The sequence below is a fragment of the Meleagris gallopavo genome, chromosome 2, assembly GCF_905368555.1.
Source record: "Meleagris gallopavo chromosome 2, MGAL_WU_HG_1.1, whole genome shotgun sequence".
Classification (NCBI taxonomy): domain Eukaryota; kingdom Metazoa; phylum Chordata; class Aves; order Galliformes; family Phasianidae; genus Meleagris; species Meleagris gallopavo.
Window position 1 is genome coordinate 67030758 of NC_139405.1, and position 24991 is coordinate 67055748.

A 24991-nucleotide genomic window follows, 5' to 3' on the forward strand; every position below is an offset into this window, starting at 1 on the left:
ACTCAGAATCAAATATGTACATACATTAATTGAGTGGAATTTTTCTGAGTTACTCAGATGTAATTCAGGTACACCTACTTACTAGAAGTGACAGAGTCAGAGTGACAGTCGTGTAGAATACCAGTTTGTTTCACTGAGCAAATCATTTTTATTACAGCCACTTTGAAGGATATTTTCCCCTGACACTATAGTGTAGAATAAAGTTCCTTACCTCCCACATGTGAGCTGAATTACTGAGTCTGTCATTAAGGTACCTCAGGGCCTCACTGATATAATCTGGTTTCATCCAGTTCCTGAATATCTTTTTAAGTATTTAAAATAAATTATTTAATACTAGTAACAACAGTAATTAGAAATAGTGGTTGTTTTTTTGTGTGTGTGTTTGACAGTTAACTGTTCATCTGAAATAATAAGCGATGTTAAAAAGTTCTGGTTGAAAAACTGTAAAATTAAAATTTTTGAAGTCCTTTTGAAGACTTGAGTGTCAGTGGGTAAGGAAACTGTTGTATTTTCAGCTAATTCTGCTTCTGGCCTCTGTAGAGTATTAAAGGAAGATACATAAACTTAGTGACAGGTTTGTATCCTAATTCTTATATAAGGGCACAAATAGCATTTCAAAGCTGAAAAGACCAAAACAGATAACATCCTTAAAATACATATAAAATCTTAAAGCAACAGAATAGAGAAAGAAAATAAATATAAATAGGGAAGGACAGAAATGACATTAAGAAAAAAGACAGATATAGGAGGCTTGTTAAGGAGGGGCTGTGATGCCCCTTTAGCTATTTAATTCCATTCTTGTTTGGTTTTGTCCTTAATGTCCCCTTAGGGTTGTAATGTTTTTATATTTATATGCAAATGATGCTGTATGAGAGCATAATTCTATTTAGTTAATTATGGTACAGAAAGTATTTTAGTTGATTTTGTAAATGATTTTGGAAGTTTTCATTAAGTGTGTCTCATAAAAGGAGAGAAAAAGCATTATGTTTTCATAACCAACTTTTTGAGTATGATGATTCTGACTGTGGAGGTAACTTGTGAGCATTTCAAGCTGCCACTGGGAAGATGACTATTGGAAGTATTCAGTGAGGAGCAAATAAGACCTTGAATTAATAATGAGCCAGTTGGTATAAATGGACATCATTGGAGCTATGCCAGTTCAACCAGCTGAAAATCTAGCCTAATAATCTAAGTTTGAGCAAGTCAATAGCCATTATAATACCTAGATTAGAGTTACCAAGGTATTCCAAAAATGAAACTGCTTTGAATACGTCCGCACTGGTTCACTTAAGGTTCATTACTGTCTGTGAGAGTGATAACTATGGAATCATTAATTTAAATGAATTTTCAGTGGCAATTGAAATCTGTATTGTAGAGCAAACTGATGCATACTAACAGAATGGCAGTGCTTTATTTCATTTTGTGCCACAGTGAGCCTTCAGTGGAAGGCTTTGAGCTTTGTCTTTGACTTGGAACTCTTTTTTTTTTTTTTTTTTTTTTATTTTTCTCCCTCTTTTTAATGATTTTGTGGCTGTGTACTTTCCCAAATGCATTCTTCAATGTCTGTCTTGTTTCTCATTTTGATTTCTGTACTATATAAAGCAAAGAGAAGTGGCAGCTTGTAAAATCATGAACTTAAAGGGCTTTTGCGATTGTTTTATGTATTACAAATAATGTTTTATAAACTGCTTTCTCTTGAATAAGTACCAAAGGACATTTTCCCTTAGTACATTTTTGTCTGCTGTCTTGGTTACAGTGTAGTTATATATGGTGTGTGCATTAGAATTGTATAGCAAAAGCAAGGTATATTCCTCAGTGATATGCAGTGAAGAAATATGCTCGATCCTTTAATGCTTATATACTGCTCCAGCTTTGAAAGTATTTTTTTGAAATTGATTCTTACAGAGTTTCATCTCAGCTGTAAACTATACTGCTCTTTCTGTTACCATGCCATATAATTATTTCAACTTTACATATAATATTTTGCTGGAAATATTATTTCTGGCACTGTAACCAGCATCTTCGTTGTCTGATACTTACATGTTGTGAACAATGCCTTGTGGATTATTAGCTGGGATATGCCTTGCTTGATTTTAGGGTACTTGGTAGGGGTTAATTGCATTTCTGAAATCTGAGCATGAGTTAAGTTCTAGTACTTGTCAGTGATTGCAACAGTCCAATGTTTTTTTTTCCTACAGCGTATGTTGGAGTCAGCTCTTGTGCTCTCTTGAAATCTTCTGTCCCACAGTGGGTAGCTAGGTTACATCAGTTTGTTGCATCTGGTTTTATCACATCTGTTGTATCACAAAAAAAACGACTTTTCATTTTGTGATGAGGCATGTTCTGCATAACCTTCTTTCCCTATTTGATATCTTGAATCACTGTATAAACGAAGAATGCAGTATCCGTAATTAAAATTTAAGGACACTAAATTTGGAACTGCCAGCTTTTTCTTTATCCTATTCTCTCGATCTCTAGATGTGTCAGTGACCCAAATGCATAAAAATAGATTAGCTAGCTACTTAGCTTGCATCTGTTTTTACTGGTACACAATGGAACAAAACTGGTGCCTGCTACTAGAGAGCAATCTTTTTTCCAGAATAATGAGGATTGCAATTTAGGTAGTTAAGGGAGCAGTGTCGGTGTAGTGATATGATGCTGCCTGTGGCCGGCACTGCTTCCAGCTTGGCACTTTGTAATTTGCAGATGCGAACTGTCCGCATTCAGCTGGGGGGGAATTACAAGCCATTGTGCACAGGGATATCACAGTAACTGATGGTTACCTTATGAGTCATGCAGAAGATAAACAGGAAAGTGTCACAAGTGTCTGCTTGGCGTACTTTTCTCTGTACTGCCACATCCCTGTCAGGCTGCCAGCAACCTAATTTCATTGCTGTTGGCGGGGAAAGGAACCTAACATTTCTTCCAGCTCAGCACCAGTGCTCCCAAAAGAGGACGCAGAAAAGGAATGGCAACATGATAAACAGCCCTATTTCACCTTCTGGACAGACTTCCTTAAATTGAGGCTTCCTGCTGGTCTCTTACCATTTAGGTAAATATTTCCATGGCTACAGAACCATGGCAAATGCTATGATGAAGAGCAGCACTCACAACAAGTTATGCAAGCAGTGTCATGTAAGGATTGATGTCATTGCCCATACTCAAGCAAAGTGTCATCCTTTATTCAACTGAACCTTGTTTGTGTTCTTTCTCTGCTGAAGAGAACACAGAACACGCATTTACATTAAAGTGGAATCTAGCTAATTATAATTTATCATGCTAATAGTATCAGAGAACACCTTAGATATGTTGCTGCAGCCAAGAGCTGCATAAGAGTTTGAGACCCATTTCCAAACTTGTGATTATGTTAGAGACAGACACTGCTCTCTGTTGCCTTCTTTCAGAGCAAATCTTGCTTAGATAGTCATGTATGCAGCTTGCTGGTCTTTGCTGCTGAAGGTTTTTAATAGATGTTCCAGAATCATATGGCTTCTGAACACCTATAGCTTTCTGCTTCATAGCTGGAGCTAGATTCAATAACTAAATTACAACTGAAGATACCAAGATGGGCTCTCTCACTATGTACCCAAAGGGGTATCTTCTGCTGTTGATGTCTGGCACTGGCAGACACCATTGGCTGGAACTGAAGAATCTCCTTGGCTTTATACTGTGTAACAAAGTCTTCATGTAGCCTCTATATTGCAGTTGGAAGTGTAAGTGATGCCAAAGAGCAAACTTATGCCATTTCTTCAGGCACCAATATCCTTGGCTCTACTATAGCAAGCTATTTTCTTCTCTCTTTCAAGTTTTCAATCTTTCTTTCTTTTTCTTCTTCCTTGAGTACCTTCTAGCACTGATACCCATTGCCTCAGCTCTGCAGTTTCCTTTGGACACTTGTCAGAGGTTTTTTCTAGTTGTTGGGTTTTTGGTATGTTTTCAGCCAAGTCTACCTATGCGTTCACAAGGTCAGATCCTATGGACACTGAGAAAGTAAAGAGACCTCTTCTTGTCAAACTCAGCAAGTGTGTATGTAGAATGGATCACAGAAAGTTCTGTTTTACCAAAGAACTGGTAAGTGAATCACTACAGGTTTCTGGATTAGTACTTTCAATGCTAGGCTCTGCCCCTGCCTGTTCTCTCTCAGAATTATGCATCTGGCCTTTAAAAGCTCCAGGAATTCATTTCTTGCAAGGCGAACATGCTTTCTTACATGCTTTTACTGCCTAAACTTTTCTCTGAATCTTTTCTGCTGCTTGAAATAGTGGCAGTGAAGCTGTAGTGACAGTCAGCGTGAACATGTACTCCTTTTCCTGAGTGTTTCAGCAATGATTTTGGAACCAGCACTGTTGCTGCTTCCAACAAAAACCCATAAAGTGGCAGTTAACAGCAGATACTAGTTCTTGTTATGGTGTTAAGTCCTTCACTCACCAGGTTCCTGTACAAATTCTTACTAAGTTCCCCAGATACCATATTTCTTTTATTTTTTTTTTTTTTTTTTTTTTTTGGACACAACACATACAAACACATCACACTATCTGATTTTACATGCTCTTTGTCATCACGAATATCTCTTGTCCTCACCATCTCTAAAGGAACATTGATTTGCAACCTAAAGGTCTCTGGGAATTACCAAGTCTTGACCAGAATGTTCATCCACTGGTTGTTCTTTCTCTCAAAGTTTCTCCAGTTTCGTGAAGTTAGGGCTTCTACTGCTTTGTCCCTTTGCAGTTCCGTGAAGTTTTCTCCCAGCTTTTCTTTACTAGATATGAAAACAGAAAAACTTTCCATACCCATATTTTCCACAGTAGTGGCGTGGGCCGTTCCCAGGCTAATTATGAGAACACAAGTGTAAAGTTATCATCAGTATTAGTGACTTCCGATGGGGTATTCCTGAGTCTTAGTGGAGATATAAGGAATCTTGTTTCTTGAAGCTACTCCAGATGTACTCAGACGTACTCACCATCTGCAGCTTTGTCTGTTTTTTCTCTAAAACCAATGCCATGACAGACATAAGAAGTGATGTTGTGCTTGTTGGAGCAGTCTTTAACAGCTGTGTGCATGAGAGGCAATCAGGCAGCCTCCAGGGAATTGAAGCAATGTGAATGATGATGTTACTTGGACTCCTTCAGACTACACAGGTAAATGAGAACTAGTATAGTCCAAGATGTAGTGGTTGTAGGCTTACTACTCTTTATTTCTGAGAGCTATGTTCTGCACAGATTTACACAGATGGACATTGGTTCGCTGACTTCTTCCTCTGTCCTGGACTGCTGTTGAATTGGGATTTTATGGTCGAGGGAACATCAAAATGGCAATACTCCTCTTTGGGGAATTAGCATCATAGCATTTGAGGTATGTGCACATCTTCTCTGAAGACTGAGGAAAATAAAACATGTTCCAGTTGGATTGATCAGCAGAATAACTGTTATGCCTGTATATGCACCTTGGGCACTTCATTCTCTGGGAGCTTTAATTATTGACAAATAGCCTCTGTCCTGTCCTTCTGAGTGCAACCAGATGAGAGTAGTGACTCAGAGGGCTGTTGCATCTCTCAAGTGAAGTAGGTGACTACAGTAGCAAATGGCTACTTCTGGTTTGGGAAAAGGTAACAATTACTCTGGCTGAAGGACATCTGCTGTTTTTAAGATTTGTACCTCTCATGAGTAGATTTTTGCCAGCAAATTCTTTCTACTGTGAGTTTAAAAGTCACATTGTTGTTTGGGTTTTTTTAAATTTATTTTTAAATAATTATTTAAATGTGTTCCATCTGAGATATGGATGCCTATACGTAAATCTACAATGACTTTATCAATAGCCCTATACTAAGAAATCAGATGAACTCACTTTAAAAGGAGGAAAATGCAAATCTATTACAAAAGCTCTTCATTAATAAGCAATGGCAAGCATTAGTAAATTTTGGTGAAGATGAGATCAGTTGTATTGTTACACTATAAGTATCATTTAGAGGTTTCCTTGGTCTGTTTGTCACTAGATTTTGAAGAAGCTTTCTTTCTACCTTGCCCAGATGAGCTTTTATCTTCACAGTCAATACAGGGGAGATTTATCTGTGAACAAATTCTGTTTGAGATTTATTGTAAAAGACAAAACTCAGATGAAATAAAATCAAAGAATCACCATAAAAATGATGACTTCAGTACCTACAAAAATGTAGAGTATAAGAGCATGACTTTTCACCTCTCCTTCAGACTTTTTGCTTCACTCAGTTTTTCTGAACTACATTGTATATTAAAATGGAAGATTGCCTTTCACTGTTTCTTACTTCTGTGTTTGAAAGTAAATGAATGATGCTTAGTTATATTTTGAACTTCTTTCACCTGGAGAGTACATACAGAATTGCAAGAAGGTTTTGGTTTTTTTCATTGTTTCTTGTCTATCAGTAGTGGAAAACAAAACTAGATTTACCCTGACCTGGTGCAGTGCAGTAGGAGTGGTCAAGAACCAGAGTTTGGGAGACCTCATGCTGCACTGCTCCTCTCCTCATGAATGATGTAAATCACTACATAACACATTTAAAAAAAATCAAAAGCAAGAAATGAGAAAGATGTTGCAAGATCAAAAGTGTATGTAGGAATGCAAAATTCTAAAAAGGCAGAGCTTTTTTTTTCTTTTGTCTAGTCTAAATGCAGACTGAGAGTTTTATTGCAGAATGGCTGTTGCACTTTAAATTCATACCTCCTTATTGCGTACAAGCCCTGGGTCTCAGCTGCAGATATTGCAGAGATTAATCTTATTAATGGAACTGCTAATTGGTGTTTGACTTCTAATTATAGTAACAATAGGCCTTAACAATCAATCCTCACCTTTACTGGGACACATTAGGACTCTTTATCATAAAAAATATTTCCTTTGGGTGTTACTCGTCTTATTCCTATCTTCTGCAAAGCTGGCTCCCAGTGAAGGTGCAGTACCCTGACTACCATGTTTTTGAAGCTTAGCTAATTAGCTGGTAGGGAAAATGCATGGTCCTAAAATATTCAGTATCTAAGTATTTAAGCAATGTGAGGCTCTTGACAAAATTACTTCTTTGAAAGATAAAGGAGAAAAGCATCTCAAAATATAAGTAGTGATGTCTTTTATAATCTTCAGGAAATGTACAGTTTTGTTTCCCAAACCTTAGGAAACCTCTTAGCTTTTAGTTAGAAGAAATCTAAGTGATTATTTTAAATTATTCTGTTTAGTTTTTGCTCTACAGGATGAACCCTGTGAGATTCTTCATCTCATTTACAAGACGAGTCTCAGGAGATGAAAAGCACATACAACTTGATTACATATTCCTATTGATCATCTTCTACACACAACAATAAGAATTGACTCCAAATACAAATTTAACAATATTACTAATTCATTACAAGCAGTACTTTTCTTCATTAACTTTTTATTGTTTTCAGCATACACAGCATGTGCAAATACAGCAATTTTGTGTTGAATAAGAAAAGGTCCTCTCAGCACAGCGTAGAATAAATCAGAATACTCTGCAGTAAAGCTAATCCAAGACTGTGGAGTAATATGGGCTTGAAACTTGTTCAAAATAAGTCTGTTTAGCACCAGATAACAGAGCAAGGTAAGCTCAATATGAACACTAGAAACATTTTCATATTCACAGTAGAGAGGGTTTACCTTGGAGAAAATACAATGCTGCCTGCTGTCTGTCTTTCCAGTCCACTCTGTTTCTGGATCTTCCTCCTCCTACTGCTTGTGAAGTGAGTACTGGACTGCAAGAGTTTGCAGTGTAGCAAACTGCACTGATGAAATTGTGCAGTGAGTCAGTGATACCTATGGGAACATCAAGTTCTGCTTCATTCTGGTGGGAGATCTTCAAAGAAAGTGTAGGTGACCTGTTGATAGGAAGACCTAGCACAGCCTTCCTGGGCAACTGCACCCCCGTGTACAAGTGCACTTCGCAATTCTGTTTAAGAACTTTTATGCTTTCTTAATAAATAAGTTATGTGAAAAGAAACTTCTGTCATGTGAGTGCAACTCCATGCTGTGATGACAGCACTGCAAAGCTGCCCTAAGATGGCAGCTGCTTGTCACTCACAACTACTAGTGTGATGCCAATATGACCAGTTGTATCGCAGCAAAGTTTTGAAGTAACTGTATGTTTATAATTAATTTGTCCTGCAATCCCAGAATGTCTCTTATGCTTTCCCATATGCTAAAATAACAGCTCTCCTTTTCTCATGCCCAAGCCATTAACTTCTCCCTTTTCTAATTTTATAGTGCAATTGCAAAGTTTCAATACTAATTTCCACAGTACTCAGAAAATTAGAAAGTTAAATATTACAAAGGTTGCTGTACCAATTAATTTGTTTTCTTATATGTCTCAATCAGCACACTGATGTAATGTAACTGAAGATGCTGCAAAACTTTTCAATGATGGTGTGGAATTGAGGGGAAGGTGCTCGTACCCCACAAGTTTAATGTAAAGTATGCATGGGTCTTGGCTGTATTTGGCTATGTATGAGGAATATGCTGTTTCTCTTGTGGTAACAGATTGTTTCGGGATGGAGTTTAAGTACAAGCGAGCCTGATTATTAACGAATGATGCTGTCTCAGAAAAGGTAGCCTTTTCTCCTTCGTTTCCTTCTACTTGAAATAATGGGTTGTTTTAGAATCTGTTTATGTTATATATGAAGTAAATGAATCTTTCTGATCCTTTAATGTTATCTGGTTTAAAACTTGTGGTAGATCTTCATGTGGAGTTTGACGGTTCTGAAATGCTTCTAAATCAAAGTATGTTGTGGTGGATGTCAACTTTGTTTTGTAGGGGAAGATACATCTGAATGTTCTATCTTTTGACTGGAAATTAACAATTTCTCTAAAATACAAAGTTTATTTGCACTGTGAGTTTCTTTATTGAATGGCTGCTAAGGCCAGTATAAACAGGGTGTTTTTGCTAGACAAAGCTTGGTTGCTTGTATCGCATTCCAATATAAAAGCAGATCATTGAGTACATACAGAGAGCAGGAACATAAAGAAAACTCAAGGAAAAAGAGAGAAGTTACCAGTTATTGTAGCACTGTAGCTCAGGTTGTTCAAGGCCTTAAAAGATTTTCTCTATCTGGCCGTGTCACCAGAAAAAAACAAGAAGAGAGGCAAGTGCAGAGTGTCTAAATGTGGGTGGATTTTGTGTTTGGTTTTGTTTGTCTTGTGTTTTGTTTTTTCTTTTTGAAGATGGGAAGAAAGGATTTTGAGTTAAATTCTTGAAGAGAGTGTGAAATAAGGAGGTTCTTAATCCAGAGACTTATTTTTTTCTTCAGCGGGTGACAGATAGGCAGGCAGAAACAACTTGATTGACTGACTCCCTCTTAAGTAGATATTGGTCATGTTTATTTCAGTGTATTATTTCAGTGCATCTTGAGATCATCATTTGGTAGATCTTCATCTTCACAAGCAAAGTGGTTTGTACTTGATGTAAGATATATTCAATAAGAGAAAATACTGAGGAATGATTGTAAAGATTAATGTGATGGAAAAGACTCATTAATAAAAGATGAACCATCTTTGCAGAAACTTTTTTGATGAGCCTGAGATGATTCTTTAGTAGATCAAAATAGAAAATATTAGTACTTGTTATGTTGTACCTTCATTATTAGAATAAGAGGAAAGTTAAATTATTACTTAATACAAGATTTTAGGAATGTGTGGATTGCAAGACAAGCAAGCCAGAATTAGAAGATAGTTGTTGCATTCTGAGTTTAAGTTGCTAGAAATATGATTGCACAATGATTAGTGATTTTAGAAGAGAAATAGGGAGTTAGAAAAATAAGGATAGCGATTTCATGACTGCATTTTAGTAATGTTGCATGAGAAGGAGGTTAGGCAGTCAAAAAAGAAATCAGAAAGGCAGATGATGTTTTTTTCCTAAGGCTTGCAGCAGTTGAAAAGTTCTGATTGGCACTGATGGTATGATTATGGAGTGTATTCAGTGCAGTGAGATTCTGGGAGAGCTTGACTGCCAAAACCTGGAAGTGTATTATAGTATTGGCAGTTGGACTTTTTAATTTTTCTAAAGACTGACCAAACTTTGGTAAATTTTTGTGGAAAGAGAAGATGTAGCCAAGGAAATTATGCATCTAGTATTTCCAGAAAAGGAGGAAAACTTGAGTTTCAGATATTGTACAATATTGTACATAATTACTGTGTTTCATCAAAACAGTGTTCTGTGGAAAGCTTACTTCAGACTTGTGGCTGAAATTTCATTCTGGCTTCTGAAACTATGCACCAAAACCAATATGAAAAGTTCATGTAATTTCGTGTGCTGTTTCAGTCAACTATCTGAATGTTATCAGGAGTGTAGTAGTAGCTGCAAGCAATAGTAGGCCCTGATTTGTGGACTCAGAGAGGAATTCTGCAGAAGATTTGCTTTTGGAGATGTTTCATTAACATATAGCTCTCTCTCCACCACTACTTACTTGGGGTTAATGTTCTTGGAATTAGTTGATAATTTTTGAATATCACTTATTAAAATGTGTAGATTGAATTGTTTTGGGATGAAAAGACCAAAAAATGAAAGAATGAGATTTTCAGATTTGTAATGAACTGATGTAAATGGGGTAAAAATAGATGGAAATTGTGCCAGTGGGATAATGGGAAGTAGTTTTGTTCATCAAAAGACACATTTTCATAGTTTTGTCTTCGTTTGCATAAAATACATACTCCTCCTCCTACTACTAAAACTTTGCAGATATCAGTAGTGCCAAATGCTTGTGCTGTACTGATGTGGTCTCAGAAGCAGCAGTCACTGCCTTACTCTCAAAGGTTTATTATCATTTCCCTGCTGGTGCTTCTGTCAACACACCTGCTCCAAGAGACAAGGTCTCTGAGAAAGTCTCCTGTCTCCTTTTGGCTGTGTGTCTCACTCTTTGTTCATTGCAGGCAATACCCATCTGCTGAATACTTCTGCTCTGAAAAGTGAAAGCATTCCTATAGTGAACAATTTAAATGTATGGTATTAGAGTCCCTCTCCAATAAAATTGGAAAGTTCGGGAATGGAGAGGAGAACAGGTGTGCAAACCACAGGTTTAACTCCCAAGTAATAAAAACGCAGTTACAAATGCTCAGAATAGGACAGCTTTCCTTGTTCACATGAGGTATCTGTGATTGTGCTGTGTAAATTTTTGTGGGTTTTTTTCCTCTCTGAATTGGATATTTGTCGACATTTCAGAATATACGTTACGATTTTATATAAGCACGATAAAAAAATTGTAACTACCTTGTAAACTACATTCTGGTAATTCAGAGGATTTTGTTTCTTTTCCCCAGTGCCTTTTTCTTACGCATTTAGACATGTGAACCATCCATTCTCTTAGCAGGACTGCTCATTTATCAGATTTTCTTCACTGCATAAAGAAAGGTTACCTTCTTTTCTCGTGCATAAAAAGGTTCGATGTATTTCAAGTGTCATTAGTAGCAGAGCTTTAATGTCAAGGTTACTGCACCTTAACTTCTAGCTACATTGAATGCAATTATAGACAAACTCTTCAGCGATATTTCAGAGAGACACTTAGAGTGATAAGTCATGGTGGCATTTGCTGGTGGTATCTGCATAGTTGTCAGTACGTGGTGATGGGAATTTCTGTTGCATTGTTTCAAACTGTCCCCTGTACTCATTGCAAATAAAATTTTATTCATGCTTCAAAGTCTTGGAGGATTGAGAAGTAACTAATATATAGTAAGAGAAAATACGGTCATAAAATTAGAATTGGAATAGTTCTGTTGGAAGGGATCTTTCTGAGTGCTTCAGGGCTGACCAAAAGTTACAGTGTGTTATTGAAGCCATTGCTCAAATGTCTCTTAAGCGCTGACAGGCACAGGGTGTCAAACACCTCTCTAGGAAGCCTATTTCAGTTTCTGATCATCCTCACAGTAAGTAAATTTTCCTAATGCCCAGTCTGAGCCTCCTCTCATACAGCTTTGTGCTGTTCCCACTGTTCGCAAGTATCTGCAGCCTCTCCTCAGAGGATATGCCTTCCAGTCCCTTTATCAGCTTTGTTGCCCTCCACTAGACACGTTTGAGGACCTTAACGTCCTTTTAATGTTGGAATCCAGAACAGCATACAACATTCAGTATGAGCCTGCACCACCACTGAAGACAGTGGGAGAATCACTTCCTCTGACTGGTTGGCTATGTACCCCAAAATGTGGTTTGATGCCTTAGCTGCCAAGGCACACTGCTGGCTCGTGTTGTTAGTAAACTATTTCTTCCATTTATCTGTAAATGTCAACTTTATTTCCCTTTAATTATTGTATATTTAAATGTTTTGGCTAAAAAGAATAGTATTTTTTTTATCTGTGATGTGAAATTTGTTATAGATGTTATGGGATGTAACTGAAGGCTGCTTGTTGTGGAGGGTCTGTAGAGTACATCTGAGTTAATCTTGGATGGATGGACGGACTGGATGATGCTTAGTCATTCCATAGGCAGTCTGACTGACCATGCTGCTGTTGTAAGAGAATTTCCATAACAAAATTCCTGAATGCCATGTTCCATTCGACTTCTGTTTTAGGGGTAGCACAGTCATACAAGTTACAAATTATTTAGTTTATGCCTCATCTTTTGAGTGTTTACTTCACAATACTTTTTTCAGCTCTGTGTTTTACTCTCTCTCCTTGCATCATGTATCTAATTTTCTCCATGGTCATCCTACCATGACTGTTGCTGAAGCTTCTGTTCTCCTCCTATCTTCCCCTTTTTTTTGGACTCCTGGTTATAAAACCTGCAACTCACTCTCTTCAGTAAGCCAGAAGATCCTTATACTAGCTCACCTTTAAAATGCTCCTTTTGGTTTGATCTTCTTGCATTTGATCAAGTTTAAACATTTTTACCTTCATATTTTTTCCAAGTTTGTACAACTGCTTTAAGGGAACAGCAGAACTTCTTTTTCTTCAAGATTAGCAACAGCATTGATTGTTGAGCAGAGGACTTCAGCTTCAGAAGCATCACCCTCTATCCCTTGTTTGGTGGTTTTCATAAAATGCCCATTTCATATTAGAGGCGTGTTTCTGTCATAGGAGTAAAAGTGCAAATAAATAAAATTCACTGAGGCCAGTGGTGAACCTGCAGGTATATCCAATGCGTTTACATAGCATACATAAGCTGTGATTTCTGACAGACAAATTTCCTCTGCAGAGTCAATGGAAACATTTTTTGTCCACTGCTGAAATTTGGTTGTTGGCTTCACTAGGTGGTCTAGAATGATCTCTGCAGAAGTTAACGTCCCTTTGGCAATGGAGAAGTGGATTAATTGGCAGGAGAGGAAAAATCCTCTCTGGAAAGGCTGAGGGTTGGCATAGAAAACAGAACATCAATCCCCTTAGTCCAGAGGATATCAGAAGACAACTCTGGCTTTCGTGCTTGGGTGCTCTGGCTGTCTGAAGAGGTAATCTGTGTGCTGGCATAGGAGCTGGCTGGCAGCAGGCATAGGTTGTAAGGCAGATGTAGATAAGAACAGGAAGAAAGTTTAAAACTAGTTTTAGATGGATTTTTTTATTTTATTTATTTATTTGGAAGACCTTGTTAAATTAGATGTTCTTCAGCAGCATGGACCAAAATGCCCATTTTCTTCACTCTTATTGTTAGCTGATGTTTGCAGTGTCCAATTCCTCCATCTCTTCCACAGTTTTGGGGTTTTTTTGACTTCTGAATACTCGCTGTCACTTGGAGGCTTGGAAGCATCTGCATGTTTTTAATTGATAAGACTCATCCTTTTTAGTGCTGGCAAATATTCGCATTGACCTCAATACATCTTTTCACTCATATGCTTCTATAAACTGGACAGGCAGGAAAATGTCTCCTGCAGACAATTTTAGCTGTGAATCAGCACATGCAGCTGGGTGGAAAGGTGCTTTAAATCATACCTTTTAATTTTTTTCTCAAAGGTGGCACTCGTTATTTCAGGCAACTGTGCTTCTAACCTACTCTGAAAGTGGCCTTCTGGACACTTGAATTTTCTGTGCTGTCAAAGCAACAAATTGAAATGCAGATAGGAACGTTCAAAACCGAAAGTTCAGTTTCACCTTTTAGTTTTATGACTTTTGTCACATGGTGTCACAACTTAACTGTTGTTTTCATTAAGTGTTATTAAGTGATGTGGAGCTTGCTCAGTTAAAATAATCTATCTTCATGTCAAGTCTCTGCTTACAGTGGCTTTTAGTCTTTTTAGAATCCTGTGTTAGATAATAGTTCAGAGAAGAATAGATTCCAGGGACTTTTGATCCACCATTACTATAAAATAAAAATGTGGTTTAGTTTTTTTCCCTCTGACCATAATGATTTTAACCTTGTGTACTAATTTGAATGGGCTTGCGGGGGCAGAGTCTTAAATGAGACGCAAATGAAGGAAAAATTGCTAATGCTGCCACTGTATATCTAATGAGCACTGTGTAATAAACCATAACCTCTTCAGCATTTCTGTGGAAAATGGTGTGATTATTTTGGATGGCTGGCCCTTTGTGTATGGCTCATTACCATCTGGCATAATGTGTATTGATATAGCCTGTAATTGTCAACTCTTATTTGACATGCTGCCTTTAATAAATGTGACTTGCATGGCTAGAACCCCCAAATGGTTATATGAAAAATTGTGATTAAAGAAAGTATGTATATGTCATGGTTTCATGATTTTTCATTATCGGTATTCCACATCATAACATCATGCAATGTACTGGGGGTTTGACTGCTGATGCTCAAGTTCCGGGTGCCTGTCCAGCGGAGAAGAGCAGCTACGTTTCCCCAGGGGGCTTTGCGGTCAGCGAGGAGATATAACTCCTGGCAAGGTCACCTGATGCTCTCTTCTCTGCCTGCGCTGCTTCGCTTGCGCTTCTCTGCCTGCGCTGCTTCGCTTGCGCTTCTCTGCCTGCGCTTCTCGCCTGCGCTTCTCTGCCTGCGCTTCTCATCTCAGCGTTGTGGTAAGGCCGATCCACCATCAATTTCACATTCTCTCTCCTTATAAAATTCTGTTGATACCATATTTAGTAAATTACTTTGTTTTACCTCAGATTGTTGCCACTGTTTTCAATTATTTCGGGGTCCCTTATTTTTTTTTTTTTTCCCGGGGGCGCGGATCCGCGGATCCCTCCGCCCTTCTAGTCACGGAACCGGGCCGAACCAGCCCGTAAACCGTTGACATTCTTGGTGGAGAATGCGGGCAGAGAAGCGCAGGCGAGAAGCGCAGGCAGAGAAGCGCAAGCGAAGCAGCGCAGGCAGAGAAGCGCAAGCGAAGCAGCGCAGGCAGAGAAGAGAGCATCAGGTGACCTTGCCGGGAGTTATATCTCCTCGCTGACCGCAAAGCCCCCTGGGGAAACGTAGCTGCTCTTCTCCGCTGGACAGGCACCCGGAACTTGAGCATCAGCAGTCAAACCCCCAGTACATTGCATGATGTTATGATGTGGAATACCGATAATGAAAAATCATGAAACCATGACAGTATACTTAGATAAAATATATACCCTTATGTACATAAAATAATTTTGTAGATGGTCTCAGTTTTGCTTTATCTCGTTTGGTTCTTGTTGGTTGTTTTTTTTTTTTTTTTTTTTTTTTGTGAGAGTACATTACCAAATACATCGTGTTACCAATGTGAGTGCCTGAATGTGTGAAGATGAACATGAATTCTGGACAAAGGTTGTTTCCTCTTGTAGAACATGTTCTTTTTTTTTTTTTTTTTTTTTTCTTTTTTTCTTTTTTTCTTTTTTTTTTAACATTTATTGTCTGCAACAGTAAGATGGAAATATGCTGTGTTAGCAGGACAGGTTCCCAACCTGCTGGTGTCTTTGGATGATCCTGTACTGTTAACGCAAGTTTACTTTACTGAGCAAAGTGGTCCTGCTTTTGCAGTCTGCTGAATAAGGTGGCTGAAATGCATTCAGAAATCCCAATCCTGAAAATATCTCTGGATCCTTAAAAGAAAATAGGCTACTCACCAGTAGTAAATTTTTAAATACAGGGACCACTGCTAAGTGGTGCCAAATCTCAGTTGTTTTTTGTTTTCTGAAGTTTTCCTTTCTTGGCTTTACAGTTCAGAAGTACATGAATAACAGACATCATTTTGATAGATCAGCTTGCAATACAGAACAGATCTTAGGGTTTCTCCAACTTTAATCAACTCCAATCCTTATACTTCAATGGGATTTCATGAAGCATCATCTTCAGTTTTGCCAGTGTTGGAGAGTCCATCATTACTGCTTGTACTCCTTTTGGAAAGTACCTTCACCTTATTCTTTTCTGAATAGGCTTAGTTTCAAGCTACTGGATTGTGTTTTATCTTTGCCTGATAATCTCAGTGGAAAATGGGGGAGCAAACTCCCCCCCCCAACCACAAGCGCAGAGCAAATGCCTCAAAAAACTGAATATGTACAAGTCTATGGGGCTGGATGACATGCATCCCTGGGTCCTAAAGGACCCACTCTGCATCATATTTGAAAAGTAGTGGCTGCCAGGTGAAGTCCCTTGTGATTGGAAAAAGGGAAACATCACTTTGAAAAACTCCAAAAGTGGCCCCATATGAACTTAATGAGGCTCATCAAAGCAAAGTGCTAGGTTTTGCACTTGGGTCAGGGTAATCCTGGATATGTATGCAGACTGGAAGAAGAATTCCTTAAGAGTAGTCCTGCTGAGAAGTACTTGGGGGTCCTGGTAGATGAAAATCATAACATGAGCCAGCAGCCTAGAAGGCCAATGGTATGCTGGGCTGCATCAGAAGAGGGGTGGCCAACAGGGCGAAGAAGATTATTGTCCCTCTCTCCTCTGTCCTCATGAAGCCCCATCTGCAGTACTGCATTGGAAAGATGTTGAGCTTTTGGAGAGGGTCCAGTGGAGGGCTATGAAGATGATCAGAGGGCTGGAGCACCTCTCCTGTGAAGACAAATTGAAGGAGCTGGGCTTGTTCAGTCTGTAGAAGAGAAGGCTTCAGGGAGACCTCATTACAGCCTTCCGATATTTAAAGGGAGATTATAAACACGAGGGGTACATGGGTAGATAGTGAGAGGACAGCGGTTTTAAACTAAAGGAGGGACGATTTAGGTTAGATATCAGGGGGAAGTTTTTTTACTGAGGATGATAAGGTACTGGAATAGTTTGCCTGGAGAGATTATGAATGCCCCGCAACATGGGGTTCAAGGCTAGGCTGAATGGGGCCCTGGCAACCTGATCTAGTACTTCATCTAGTGGTTGGCAACCCTGCCCGCAACAGGGTACTTGATGATCCTTGTGGTCCCTTCCAACCCAAGCCATTCTATGATTCTAACAATCATATAATAATCCAAGTATTTCCTTCTCTTAAACTTGTTTCTGAAGTCTAGGTATGTACATTTTCTTTAAATAGCTGTGAACAGATTGGTCTACAGATTCAATACCAGCTTTATGTTAAATGATGGAGTTTCTCACTACAATATGTGTTTTGTGTTACTCTGATTGTTAGTGGAACTCTTCCCCAAAATCTTTTTTTGGCTTTCCCTAATTCCTCAATGAAGTGCAGTTTCCCAGTAATTATTTGACTAGTATCAGAAACCAAAAATTGGTAGAAACACTGCTTCTGCTGGCATTTTTACCTTAATTCATTGTGTATTGTATTAGCCTGTTTTGACCATAGTGGTAACTTGTGTGATCTTATTAGATCTGGCTGATTATTTAAGATGATCTCTTCCTCTGCTTCCCTCCCACACTTCCAACCCTTACGGGTACACAGACTGGAAGTGTTTTCTTCTGAAAACAGTCCCTTGTCCTGCAAGTGTATATAGTCTGCCTTCTGTAATTCTACCTAAGATCTTTTGACTGTGGGCATTTGTTTGTTTGTTTGTTTCATTTGGTTTTTCCTAATGTGTTTATGACTTGAGAAAAGTGTATCGAACCAGCTCGGCTTACTTTCTATCGAGGTCAATTCATTCTCCTTGCTGTTTATCCACTGTGTCATTCCTTTCCTGTTGTCTTCTCTCCAGAGTGCAATTTCTCTGGACCTACTGACTATAAAATCGTAACCACTGCTGTTTATGAGCATTATTATTCACTACTGGTCTAGAAGATATTTGTACCTGGCTGTGTAAATGTAAGACTTAGAAATATAACAGACTTCCTCAAATCCTGTGCCTTTCTGTTATGTTTCTGCCAAACCCAACCTAATGGACCAGTGCAATGCTTAAAATTCTTTTGACTTTGAGGGGGTTTTAGTATATCGTTTTTAAATTGCCTTTGCTTAGTTTCATGCCCCTCTTTACATTTTCTTGTTCCTTTTGTCAGTTTCCTTCCTTGCCTAGTTTCTCTGATTTGCATTTGTTCCATCCATTTTTCAGTTTGTTTCAGGCAGAGAGGAAGGGAATTATAGCTGGTTTGGCTTTGTCTAGGCAACAGTTTTTTGGCTTTCTGTTTTGCTTTTAATCAGCTTAGTCTTCCTGACTAGGGAATTGTGGCTTTTTGGTTATATAGCAAAATATTCTTGAACAGTATCCAAAAGCTGTTTGTGTTTTACTGTTTAATTTATCTATTGGTTTCAGCTTGTTTTATCTTTGAAAATAACACTTACTTACGATGTTATATACATCTGAATATTACATATCATATTTATAAGAAATGCTTGTATACTGCTTTGGCTATGATTATATTGTTTTTGTATAAGAAATATGTTTAGATCATATTCACTTGTACCTAAATTATTTGTTCTGATAGAAACTGTTTTTAGCAAATTAAAGTTTTAACAGAGAATTCAAGTTGAATCTAACATTTCTTGAGGTAGGAAATTTTCTGTTAGAAAGACACAATATTGACAATACATTATATTGCCAATATAAATTGCTGAGTATCAGTAAAGTCTTATGTAATATAGCTACCAAAGGAGGGAAGTAGCTCTTTAAGGAAGTAAACATTTTTGTTCTTGGTATGACTTGATCATTGCACTAGATATGGTCTGCATGGCTCTTGATATGATCTGCAGCAGGCGGCAACTAGAATTTCAACTTGTCTTTTATTTACTAGAAGTTTAAGGCTTGATAATTGCCTTGTAAAAAAACAATGCTGCATCTGACAGCTATAATTCATTTTGGAAGCATCAGTCTTCCCACATTGATTTTAAAATGGGAATTATAGTACATGATTCCTGTATGAAGAACTGGAAAGGGATGCTGTCCATGCACAATGCTTGGGGAAACAGTTGTACTGAATTCAAGTCAACATCAAGTCAACTTAAACATCAGAAAACATTTTCAAGTTCTACAAAAGCATGAGGAAAGAGCTTGCTACAGTAAATTGGAGGGGGAGGAGAATGAAACAGCATTTCAGTGGTGGGCAAAATACAGAAAAAAAGCTCTTTAGAAGAATAAAAGCTCTTTACAAGGATAAAAGAAAATATATGGACAAGTATGGGTAGAAGTTGTACTTCAAAATTTTTTGTGATGCTAGGATGGGAAAAAGAAGAGTAAGGTAAGGTAGGTAGCAAGTCTGAAAATAAATTGATAAACAGGAGTGCGATTATCAGCAGATTTTCAGCATACTTAATAAACTTCATAGAACCAATGTATTTAAACTTAATTATCCCTCAGGTGGAAGATGCCAATAGCCTAGAGACCGAGATAGGAGGAATCACAGAGGTCTTAGTCTTTGACCTGGTTAAAGGATAACAGTGGATAGATACTTTCAGCAGGTAAAAGGGCATGAATTGTGGCCATGCCAGAATATTTGGCTTAATTCTACTGTTTTATCCTAAAGTCTTTTCCGGCTAGTGAAACCACAGCACCTGCCAGACATGTTGGCTAATTTAACCAATGTTAAATAATGTTAACAATGTTAAATAATTCAATAATGATTTTATTAAGTGTGGTGTTGGCTTTGATAGGTTAATGGGGAAAAAAGAACTGTAAAATTCCCCCCCATTTTTAATGTGTGAATAAGTGTGTTATGTTGACGCAGCATTATGACCATAGCAAACAGAATCAATTTAAATTTAACTTGTGCGAGGTTTTGTCCTTATAAATGTTCTATTCTTCCTGTTCATTGGTCAGAAATATTGCATCAGATATCAAGTTCTACCAAAATACATTGTCAGTGTTAGAATTCTTTCTTAAATGCCTTTATAGTTTTTCAGTTCCTTAGTTATATATAGATTATTATGTATATTATATATTATTATATTACTTTATATATTATTTTTTATATAGAGATTATTATAGTTGTCACTCAACTGGAATAGATGCTGATATTTTTTAGTGTATTTATTTAAAAAATCCTGAATGCAGCACTGTACATTCAAATTAATCCTTTGTGTATGGAAGGAAAGCTATTGCATTGACAATCACAGACAAAATCTTCAAATCTTGGGTGTGCAGTGTTAGTTACCTTTTAATAAAAGATTCTATGATGACAATTCTTAAAGAATTTTTAATCTCTATTCTGCATTGTCTTCATTCTAAGCAGTTGTGTTCATTGCTGAGAAATTCAGAATGTGGGTTTTAGTAGCTAGTATTATTCTTTGTTTATTTGGTCCATTTATGTGAAATATTATCCTTAATACTAACATAATTTTAAGCTATTAAGTGGCTCTTTGTGTAACTTATCTTCCTCTGAGAGGGGTAGTATATTTCTGTTAGTTAGCTCATGAGGAAAGGTAAACTGACGCATACTTTACAGCTGTTACTGAGAGCTTGAGTTTCCATCACAAATACTGCAGAGTATTCAACTTGAAATGCTTCTTTGTTCGCAGCAGATCAATTGAGCTCTTTAATGTTTTTATTTTATATATTGTGAACAATGCTATTTTCTCTTTAGAAGAGGACTTGAAATTAAGGACTGAAGTTGCTTATACGAACTTCTGAAGAGATCATGCCCAGTAAAGTTTCATATCTGCAAGTATTTTGTGATAAGACGATGACAAACAGGGTATTCAGCAGTGAAAAAAATTGTTTTTAAAAGTTGCGTGGGAAATTTGTTTTAAAAACCTGTTTTTATTTTCATAGAATTTTGTTGCAATATTTTACCGGTCAACCTTGCCATTTTGTACAGTTTTGTGTAGGATTCAACATTTGTGTGCCTTATTTTTCTCCATGGGTCTAGTGCTTACCTGTGTGTGGGTTTCGTACAGAAGCTGTCTTCCTTCCCTGGGCTGATGGTGTCAGAGCAGCACCCTGTTGCACCTGGGTCAGTTTATAAGGGCAGATCAAAAGGATTTGTTGAAGTATGCTCAGCAGTTTATCAAATTTCACCAAAACAAACTTGAATGCCAAAGGTCTGTGTTGAATTTACTGGGGCAAGGGAGCAAAGAACAGAAATAGCTCTCCTTATTCTGATGTGGGATGTAACACTCTATGTAACTCAATTTTGTATCTTCCTAGTATTTTCCTGCAAGCTACTGTTTCACCGTCTCAGAGTCAGAGTAGTTCCAGACCTTGCTGAGAAGGTGTTGTTATTGACTCTTGCAAATATCAGTGTTTCCTTTCTACTTTTCAGGATATTTCCAGCCGTGATGTGGTGCTTTACACACATTTAGATTAGTTACAGGTGCTCTAAACTTGCATAAACAAGGAGTGAACAAAAAAACAAGAGACAATGTTGATGCTATCCCATTTTGTAGGCCTCAGGCAATACAAGGCTCTGAATTGAGATTTTCATGAAGAGTAGAGCAAGAAAAGAACTATAAACAAATTCAAGGATCTTATTAAAGACTGGAAGAGAGGAAATAGATATTCACTGAAACTGCAGACAGTAATTGGCTTGAAAGGCTAATGAACCAGTATGTCTTGTCCTGCTCACAGGCTGCCCAGAGGCTCTCTCCTCCATGGAGATCTTCAGAAGCTGCCAGGATGTGGGCCTGGGCACCCTGCTGTGAGTGTCCCTGCTGGAGCAGGGGTTGGGCTGGTTGGGTACAAAAGTCCCATCCTGTGATTCTCTTAGTTGAGGTGGAGGGAGGGGACTGTTTCTCACACCTAACCCCGCTTAGGTAATGCAACTAACAGCGGAACTTGTGCCCGTTTGACTGTGACCCATCAAAACTTCTTGTTAAGGTCCCCCGTGTTCTGTCAAGCCTCTGTACCGTCCTTTCTGGAATGACATCACTACACATGGGTTGTTTTCTGGAAAGGGAGAAAGAGGAGATTGAGTGACTTGTGCAGCTTGAAATAATACAGTCTCTTGCAGTGTGATGCCTAGAATTTGGGTCTCTGGGGCAGTTGGTGGTGATTTGCAGTGCGTCCTTGCTTTAGTGGCAAAGACCATGAAAGATAAATGGAAGTTTGTTGGGATTTGATGAAAAAACACTTCTGCTTCTGTTTTAGCAACACACAAACTTTGCATATTGGAAAAAAAATATAAAAAGCCGATTGTTTTCTGGGTACTACCTTGTGATGTCAGTGATTCTGGTGGCTACTGCGCTCCCTTTTTGTTATATGAGAATGGAAGCAGCAGGAGTTCATAATCTGGTTGCCTTATTGTTCTGCTTTGGTACTCTTATCAGATGTTTCTGTCATAAATCCAGCATTTCTTCCAACATTAGCTTTTGTATGTGGGGATTATGTGCTTTCAAATACAGAACTATTGAATCGCTGAATTGTACCTCAGATTGAGAAAGCTGTGTATAGTATCGCTTCGGGCATTCGGTAGCAAGTTCATAACAGTGTTGTGTGTTGATTTGTTTTAGTTTGTTTTTTGTGTGTGTGTGCCTGTTTTTTAGGTGCTGTACTTTCCAAAGTCATGTCAAGACCTCCTTTGTATCCATAGCAGCACCGTGGAGTCCATTGTAGTGCCTCAGTATTGTGGGTGTTATCACACAAAGATGTTAGGAAAAGCATTGCCTGGGATTTCTACAGTGGCTTTGTTTCTTCTATCTAGCTGGCTCAAGAGAGAGGGTAGCAGAGCAATGTGTAAGATCAGGATTAGATGCAGATTATCTCCATAATATGGTTCTCTTGTTAGCACAAATAATACGAGTATCGTTACGAGAATGAATGGATTATAAAAAAATGAAATGAAAACATCTAGATCCTGTGCATTTGGAAAGCGTGACACTGATGTATTTGTGTAACCTTTGAATGAAGAGCAGTGCTGAAGTCAAAGAGGAGATTTTGATTTCCTTCATTAAAAGCTTATTAAAGGAAGAAATGGGACAGTTGCTGCTTTGCTTCAATGGCTGGAGGTCGCAGAGGCGGGCCCAGTCTCCTCAGGATATTAATGTCTGCTTTCAGCTGGGGGAAATGAACCATCACTAGAGCTGGCGACAGCGCTTTGCTCGTCACCAGGGATCCCCATATGTCCCGGGATCTGCGCAGCCTGAGGTGGCAGAGCTGGCTGCGGGCAGCGGGCCCTCATTGCTATTCATGCCAGGTAGCTCAGCTCAGTCTGCCCAGAGCAACACTGTTTCATGTTGATCAGCTGTCCATCTGATAAACCGAATTGATAGGGACATTTCCTCCAAGGGCTGCTGTGACAGTGACAGCAGGAGCGTTGGGATGTCTTGTTAGTCCTTTCCTCCAAGCTGGCAATTCTGTTAACCCTTTGTTAGAGACAAGCCAGCAGTTATTACAGTATTGCTCTGTGGATGAAGGCTGTAGAGGCTGCCTTTCCTCTTTGAAAAACACTATCAGCCTCCGATTTTCCTGTCTAAAGGGAGAACGGCCAGCTGTTTTGTTTTCACGTTTTCTTCGCATGAAGCAAAAATGGTGACTTTTAAAACAACTTTCTTGTTTTCTGTGTGACAAAACACGTTGGGGACTACAGCTTCCTCTTTTCCCACTCGCCCACCCTGCCGTGCTGCAGCAGCCCACATGGCTTTGCTGGCTTCTTGTTCTGCTGGGTGCCACAGCTTGCGGGCCCAAAGCAAGTGCTGCTGGGCATCATTGTATCTACAGTCACTTGAGGCAGGAGGTTAGTTACATTCAGGTCATTTGGGTGGGTGCAACACATCTACACCAGCCAGAGGAAAAATATTGATTTATTCAGTGCTTTGCGAGTGCTGAACCGGAACCTAACTTGTATATGCATATGTGCAGGTATATGGATATGTGAACATGTGAAGTAGTTTATTTACTCAGTAAAGTGGGGCTTAGCACTTTGGAATAAGCACAGGGAGCACACAGTGCCCTTAATAGAATCACAGAATCATTAAGGTTGAAAAGACTGCTAAGATCACCTAGTCCAACCTCCAGCCCATCACCACTGTGCTCACTAACAACCATGTCCCTCAGCACCACATCTACACATATTTTGAACACCTCCAGGGCTGGTGACTCCACCACTTCCCTGGGCAGCCTGTGCCACTGCCTCACCAGTACTATTGTACTAAGTTGCAGTTCAACGTAAAGACCTTATAATCAAGGATGTACATTATGTTTTTGCTGATAACATTAAGTGCCACAGAAGGAACTGCTTGAATGAAAAAAAACATGAACATGCTGATGATTCCATCAGAGCAGCCTTGTGCATATCTAGCTGAGCAGAACCAGCAGGACAAAGTGCTGCTGCCTGCTGCTCTGTTCCCTCCCCTCATCTTTGCCTGCTGTCAGCTCATCACTTGCTGTGGGTGGGAGCAAGGGAGGGACTCATCCTGGGGCCCCTGGGGCAGTCACTAGGGTATAGCACCAAATTAGGATGAGGAGAAGAGAGAGAACTGGTTACCTGACTCTTCTCATGCCTTTTCCAAAAAAAAAAAAAAAAAGTGAAAATAGAGGGCAAGTCTCATCTCAGGAAAGTGAAAATATTGTGCCTGGTGCAGGGGTTCTCACAGAGATGGAGCTTCAGAATTCAGAGGGTAGCACACTGTGAGCTGGAATGAGAAGCAATTTGTGAAGCTACCCAAATAAAATCTGACCTGTTCCTGTGCTGGACAAAGATCACTGTCTTCTGACTAGTGAAATGTCACTAGTGCACCATCTGAAATGTTTGGCTCTCTCCCACCCCCTTCAATGTTATGGAACTGCAAAGTGTCCTGTTATTAATTTAACTCTAATTTGAACAGTCATTTAGTGTAGCATTCTTACAGTGTTCACATTAGCTTGC

The 24991-nt window shown here is 38.7% G+C and overlaps 1 protein-coding gene across 1 annotated transcript in view; it reads left to right on the plus strand.

The window, feature by feature from the left end:
• The window catches only part of PDSS2 (decaprenyl diphosphate synthase subunit 2), a 114450-nt gene that overhangs the window by 47915 nt on the left and 41544 nt on the right, over positions 1–24991 (plus strand). The gene's annotated exons all lie outside the window — the stretch shown is intronic.